The following is an 8,516-nucleotide window of genomic DNA, read 5'->3' as shown; positions in this document are numbered from 1 at the left end:
CTGACCGCGTGGAACCTAAGTGGTCCACTCCCACTGTGCTGAGGAGATAATCTCAAGTCCCAAACAAGCTATCAAAACCACATAGCATAAGAATACTCTCTAAGTCTCGAAATCCTAAAAGTATACTAACTCAAAGGTTCCAAACACAAAACCAACATCTAATTCCCAGAGGCACACAAAGACATGTAGGAACCTACTATGTGAGCGAGAAAGTGTCATCGCATATATCATGTAGAAGTTACCCTGGCAGTTAGCTAAACACCACGGGTCCCTACTGATCCTCATGCGACCACTAGTATCCTCTCATACTGACAAGGCATACTATGGAATGCAAGGTCGCAACCATGCATTCTCTCTACTCCCATCCTAGTTTGTAAAAGAACTCAAGGCATGGGCGAGAACAAAACAATTATCTTTTTAGGTTCATTTAGTTAGTATTAGGTGTGAATGTTTTCACTTTTTAAACAACTTACAATGAGTTACCCTGGCAGCCTCTTAGGGCCCCGACCCCCATTGCAAGCCACTTCCCGACACTACAAGCAGATAACCTACCCTAAGCTCATGGAATCATAAATCTCAAAATCATAAACGATAATCCATAATACGAACATCAAATATGCACAATAAAGGCATCAAATCTCCATGAGCAAGAATCCATAGAAAATCATGACCACAATAGCTCTCTATTGGCAACTGAAGCATCACTAATAATCAAAAGTATCCATTGGTTCTCATTAACCAAAATATATATCAAATCATATTGATCAAAGACTCCAAAATGGTTGAGTCAAAACATGTCACAACATGACATCATAAATCAACATTTCAGTCCTATCATGGTGACTGGAAAATAACCAAGGATAACTGATCGATGACTCAAAAATGGTTAGGTCAAATGTCTCATACATAAGAATTTCAGCTATAACAATTAGTAATTGCAAACATTACATAGAGCATTCCATCACATAACCATGGTTGGGTTAATAAAGATCGAAAATAAGACATCATCACAACATCACAATCATAACCCCCAAGCCTCTGGTAGATGTCCTAAAATTGGTCAACACTAGTCAACCCAAAACCCAAAATAAAAGCATAAAGAAATGCACAATGCAAGCACATGTTTTGGTTTTGCTAAAATTATGTACTTGAATTAAATGTGGAGGTTTCTAGTTTTTCATTTCCAAATTTTAGATAATAAATGGAGGAACATTTGTATGTTTTTCCCAACCAATTTATTGTTTAGAAGGATAAAGGTTTTCCTTTATAACTCTAAAAAAAATCTATTTTCTAATAATATTTTATTTGTATAAATGTTATATTGAAAACTTCCCCCATCAACTACCAATTAAATTTCATATATTAAATCTTAATAGTTGAACTGCAATATTATGAAATAATTCATCATTATCAAAATGAACTTTTAATTTTAAATCTTTTATCAATAATAATTTACATTTATTAATAACATATTTATATATTTACATATATACATAAATATATATATATATATATATAAATATATATATATATATATATACACACACACATACATATATAAATATATATAAATACTTATTAATACTAACATTTCATAAAAAATGAAATTTAAAAATGAATGTAATATTCTCTTTATACAAACATTGCCACATATGAATATAAATCGTGGCACGCATACCGATACCCTGTGGTTGTAGGGCTTGCAGCGGCAGCGGTACGTGATACCAATTGATGTTCTAGTTTCTGCGACCACAGGTACCCTACTGCAAACAAGCGTGGGTGCACGGAAATTTTGTCCCCACTGCGCATCATAACTTATACAATTTATATATATATATATATTTTTAAAATACATTTCGAATAACATTTTTAAAACGTATTCAATTAATCGCGATGCGATTTTATGAATTCGCTCACTATGATATATGTCATTCAACTTTTTTAATTATATATATATATATGTATATATATATGTATGTATATATATATATGTATATATATAGATATATATGTATTTGTGTATTATATATGTGTGTGTGTGTGTGTGTGTGTGTGTGTGTGTGTGTGTGTGTGTGTGTGTGTGTGTGTGTGTGTGTGTTTGCAGATTTAAAAAATATGAACATGTTTATTTTACAATGAACATTTACATAATTTATTTAAAGGTTTCTATTTTCAGAATTTTCCTATAAACTATTTGATCTCTAAATTTACTCAATAATTTTCTAATGGATTTGGCTACAATTTAAACCCTAGCCCTGTGTTCTCTTCAGATCTATGCATATAAAGTTTTCTCAAATAAATCTTAACTACCTATATTGAGAAAGCATACAACCAAAATATGGAATTCTTTAGAAAACATATGGAAGACACGAAGAAGACAGGAAGTGCAAGATGCAAAAATAGCATAAGTAAAATCACAAGAGTCTACCCAGATTCTAATGCTAATTCGCTCTTCCTCAGAAAACCCGCAAACAAGCTCCTGCCTTCTCCAAAGTTCCCGAGTCTTCCAATGCTCCAAAACGCTCTCCCTAAGCTTCTAGGAATGCTTGAATATAAAGAGCTCTTAGGAAGCACCTAGAATGTCTCTAGAAACAACTAGAAGGTGTCACCAACTAAGCATGTGTCTTTCCCAACCTTCTAGATGAGTCATAAGGCTGTAGACACCATGTGCTTAATTGGTGCACTAACCCCCGTGTTGTTGACATATGAGAAATAAAAAGGTGCGTTAACTCCTAGGCAAGCTTATAACTCCTATTTAATTTTTATATAACTTTCATTTTAATTTTTACAACTTTTATTGTTATTATTTATTTATTACTTTATTATTATTTTATAATTATTATTAATTATTAATTATTAATTTTCTTTTATTTAATTTTTTTTCTCAATTAATTCTCATTTAATTAATTATAATCAAAATATCAAATATCATGATATTATATTAATTTTCTCCAAATAATTAATTTATTAATTAAATCTATTTATTAATACTTAATAAATAGAAAATTCACCATAGACCTCCAAAATAAAATATAAAACCCCATCATAGAACAATGCACACAAAATCAGTCTAAAGGGTTAAAAATCACGAATTATGTCATTACACATTTGGAAGGTAAAATATCTAGATACTTGTCCTACCTCACTAGGACAAATGGTTTTAAGGGTTTGGAATTTGGACTTGAGAATTTATCTCCCCTCTCTTATCATTGAGATAATGTAATAGGGTACGCTCATCCTGGCAATTCAAGGAAGTCGATACCTAGTACCTGTAACCTGCATAAAAACCATGCATGTACATACAATATATATAATACTATGCTAAATAGGCAATGGCAGGAAGTGGTGCATCGTGTAGATCCCGACTAGCAGGTGACTACGATTCCCTTCCTTAACCACATAAAAAATTTCATACAATAAGAGAAAACATGCACACCATACACATGCAAGTATGGGGTAAGTATCCATAATAAAACACATGAGATAATAAACCATCTAACTAATCATCCTCAATAACTAAAAGCAATATAATGATCATCATGCATACATGAAATGTAAAGTCTAAATGATCTCATCATATATCAACTGAATCCATAACATCATATCTAATAGTGTCAAAACAATACCAATAATCCATAAAATTAGTCTGGCATAGTCTGATAATAATAGCAACAATGTGTCCAGAAAGATGTGAACGAGGACAGGCACTACAAGGGATGACATTACAAAATACACATTTCAAGCCATCATTATGTCACATAAAATAACTCCCTCGCATCTTTGCATAGCTACATAATAATGACTGTAGATCATCTTGGATCTAGGAGGATCTAACAATGGATGAAACATGCAGTCCACCTTTTAAAACTGTCAGTACTTTGACCAACCAAAAGCCTTCTATATACCAACTCAATTGACATATCAATATAGTCAAAAGATGACCCACCAAAGAAACTTGGACCTACACATACATGTGGCACAATGTCACTTTGTCACATGAAATAAAGAACGAGCACTTCTACAAAGCGACAAAGCGATGGTCATGGATCACAAAAAGATCTAATGGTGGGTGAAATTTGGGCCCGCAAGGATATTAAATCATGCAAAGACTTAGGAAACTTAGGTGATAACCTAAGTTTAATAAAAAGTATTTTCATGCCCCATATTTGAATATTATGAACGTTAACTGGGTTTGAATTCCAATATGGCAATTTTGGCAAGAAGACAAAAATGACCAACAAATTATTTCTTGCAAGCATATTTTCCTCTACAATATGATATTTATATAATAAAAAGAATTTCCTTATTAAGAGTCAGTTTGTTTTCACTAATATAATGAGATGTCATTACTAGAAGATACCATGGACAATGATTAATTATATTTGCAGATAGTATGATAAGAGTATATTTTCTTATGACTCTTAATAACAAGTGCTAAAAAAATCTTATTAAGTGTTAGTTTGTTTTCACTAATTTAATGAGACGTCATTACTAGAAGATAGCATGGATAGTGATTAAGTATATTTGCAGTCAACATGATAACAGTATATTTTCTTATAGCTCTTAGTAACAAGTGCTAAAAAATCTTATTCTTGAAGTCATTCTATTTTTTTAGGGCATCAACAAGGCACAACTTGGACTCTTTCAGTTTAAGACAAATCATTTTCTTATCTTCTTAAAACAATGCTTCCAATTAAAATGACTTTTTCCTATTTGCTCATAAAATCAATCATATCATTAAATATATTTTTAATCTATGCTTTGAATTATATCTAATGTTCATGATCAGAATGAGGAAATAATGAGTATATAATTGTGGATATGAACCTCACTATATAGTAATCATTATTTTCTCATTTTAATGATAATTCAGTGGGCATAAGTTTAAACATGTGTATTATAAATATATATTTAGTTCAATCCATAAAACTTGCATTGAAATTCCACATCTTTTCAAAAAAATTGTTTGAATGAAATTTTTCTTTTTCTATTATTATGTTAGCATTATAACCACAAACATTTCTATAATCAGAATGAAGAAAGGATTGTGCAAGGGAAGATCAAGATACTGGAAACTACTAGAAACAAAATTTGGAAATTTGAAAAAATAAATGAAAGTAAAGAAATACCTCCACTCATACTCTCGATGATGAATTCCAATTCTTTGATAGCTGACTTTTCTTTGATCCTCAATACAAGGTAGATATATGAAATATTTTTACTTTTTATCTTCACAAATATTTCATTAGGCATGTGTGCAAAATAGAATAGTAGTAAAGTTTTCTATAAATGTTAATAGATTTTTTATGTGCTCATGAAATTGAATGATTTCAAATGAACCCACTTAAAATCAAATATTTCATTTGGCATGTGTGCAAAATAGAATAGCATTAAAATTTTCTATAAATGTTGGTAGATTTTTTATGTGCTCATGAAATTGAATGATTTCAAATGAACCAACTAAAAATCAATTTTTTTTGAATGTGAAGACTCTGAACTACATAAATCTTTTGCATGACCCCTTCACATTCAAAGTGGGATCTTTAAGAAAAATGAGTAGTTGTGATGATTTTTTCAGATAGTAATTTGATGAAAGGTGGAAAAATTAGAAGAAGCCTAAATGTAGTTGGATTGAAAGCCATAAAATGGTGCATGCTTTTCTTTTAGGAGATGGATCACCTCGACACCATAGACACAAAATATTTGTTGAAAGATGGAGAATTGGCTTGGGAGATGAAGGTAGTTAGGTATTTCTAGATTCAATACATACATTGCATATAAATTCATCTCCAATTATGTGCCGAGAGAAGTTGTTCTTAGAGATGTGACCTAGGTATTAGAGGTTACTGATGATGCTAAATGGACCAAACTAAAAGATAATCTTGCACTCTCATAACTACATAATTGGTGGAAAAGTTAGTTTTGCATATTCCTCAACATTGGGTGATTACGTTGTTGTTATGGGAAATCAAAAATCAATTCTCAAAATAAATTGCCTCGACATCATATGAGAATTCTATTTCAAAATAAGCTTATACATATACTTGGTCAAGAAGGTGTTAATGAAGGATCTCAATTTCTAGCTTATTGTAGTACGGGTAGTATCATATAAATGACCCAAAAATTTATAGCATTCAGACAAAGTCTAGCACAGACATGTATGAATAGTATAATGATATGAAGATTTTTTCACAATGATTTAATTGGGGTAGTAGGAGATTATAATTGTTAGAACAATTTGAAAGTCGAGAATGATGATGCCAAAAACTAATCAAACATAGAAACATAACCAATGGACTATGATTTATTTGCAGATGGATAGAAACCACGTTTAACATAGATGAAAGATATCAAACTAATAACAATAGACACATATTTATAAGTTAAATCAATGATACCAATTCTTACAGAGTTTTTCTTCTACTAAACAACTCTGTTTTTGGGTAATCAACTAGGTGCTCTCGGACTAATGAATGCCAACTGGAAGAACTCGCTAGCTCGGCCTATCATTTAGTACAAGATCCTTTCAAAACCTCACCTCAAATAGCTCTTGCGACATGTGACAAAATAACAAATAAACACCTTTTCACCAAATCTCAAGTTGGGGCTTTGTGTGGGCAACAAGAAAATCAAATCGCCATAAAATAGCTCCTGAGAAAATCAAATAGTCATCAAATACCTCTCATGTGCATGCAAAGCGCTGCCAAAAAAAAAAAACCACGAAATAAGAAATAATGAATCACAATTTTCTTTTTTGATTATGAACCTGAGTTGGTTGAAATTTTGACCAACTTGGGCATAAAAGCCAAAAAAAAGTATAGACAACTCTCTACCCGAGTTGGTAAAAAATTTAGGTTGAAATTTGACCTATAATGTACTAGTGACCACTTCTATAATAATCCATGTCACTTGTTAAAGCAACCTCAATGCCCCATTAATCACTGTCTAATACTAATCATTCTTCCTTTTACTATTGGTTTGGATAGACACAATGTCTTTGGTGTTTTTTTTTCCAAACCCAATAGTACAATTGGGTCAATTTGAGAAAGGTCACAATGCTTGATTCAAGAGTGGACATTCATCAAACTTAGTATGATATGAACATATGGTTAATTACTAGCATAATTTTGTTGAAGGCAAGAATAATATTTATCTCTATGTATATGTGTGTATGTATGTATATTAGTACACATGATGAACTGGTATACATACATGCACACACATATGCATAGAGTTGTCAAGTCTATCCATGAAAATATGAATTTGGTGAGATGTGTCAAGTGAAATCTTTAGTTTACAAATATGATTTTCTTAAGGAAGAAGTTGTAGACACCTAAAAATGACTAGTTGCTTAAACACAATGACTTTACTAATATTTCTCTTGAATTATTAAATAATATTTATTATTTAATTAATTTGTGTCATTTTCTAAATTTAAAATCTGTTGGTAAACAGATTTGTCAGAGTAGAATTTCCCCAACGGAGTGTGTGAAAAATTGTTCACAACAGTTGGATAGGCCCTTGATATCCGGCCTTCCTCTACGTTTGGAGGGGTAGCTCCCTCGTAAGATATAATTTTTAGAAGGTTTTTCAATTAAAGAATCTAAAAATTCAAAATTCAAGAGAAAGTTGTGGAAGGTGAGTGCACCACACGCCCTCACAACCTTCGTTGATTAACAAGATCGATAATAGAGGTACCCAAGAGCTACGCTTGAAAGCAACCAGTATTATTAAGCACATTCATAATCTTTCGTAAACACTCGCATAGCACCATGAGAATGTCTACTACAGCGTATAACAATTTGGATTTTAAAATAAGAAACCCAAAGAACATCTCATTTCATTTCCTTGCACCAAGAAAGAAATAGAGATTTTTCAATTCAGAGATAAAAAGTGTACATACTTTCCAAAATTTATCCCTAGATCAAAATTTCAGCATAGTGTTCCCTTATTTTTCCAACCAAAAAGTCCCCTTACAAAGCCCAAAAGAGCCCTTATATAGACAAAGAGGTTAATAACTACCTCTCTGAGGTTAATAACCACCTCCAAAATACGAAATTTTGGAAGGTTAATTAACCTTAGGAAAATTAACCTATACAAGGAGAATTGCAAAAACAAAACTTTAGCTAGAATTCCTAAAAACGTTTGCATATACAATCACTAATTCTTCTAGCTATTAGCCCTATCTATCAGGACACAATTGATTTGTCTCGAAAAGCCCTGTAAGCTTCTTGGACGAGTATCATTGATTCATAGTTCGGAATGAACACGTTTTCCATCTTGAGTTTGGCTGTGAGGTATCTATCTTGGATTTCTTCTGACTCCTGCCGGTAGGCTGAAATGTTACAATCTCCCAACGTGACTGCAACCAGGCTAAGCTTCATCATAGTTTCAGCATCTGACACACGATTCTCTATTTCTGAATGAATCTGAACGCTGAAGGAATCAAGGAGAAACTGACAATCAACATGCTGAAGCTCACTTATTGGCACCCCACCTGTGATAGTAGAGATTAA

The sequence above is a fragment of the Cupressus sempervirens genome, chromosome 2 (genome assembly GCF_028749045.1).
Source record: "Cupressus sempervirens isolate cs-2001-9-10 chromosome 2, ASM2874904v1, whole genome shotgun sequence".
NCBI lineage: Eukaryota > Viridiplantae > Streptophyta > Pinopsida > Cupressales > Cupressaceae > Cupressus > Cupressus sempervirens.
Note: the sequence above shows the minus strand (reverse complement) of the source record.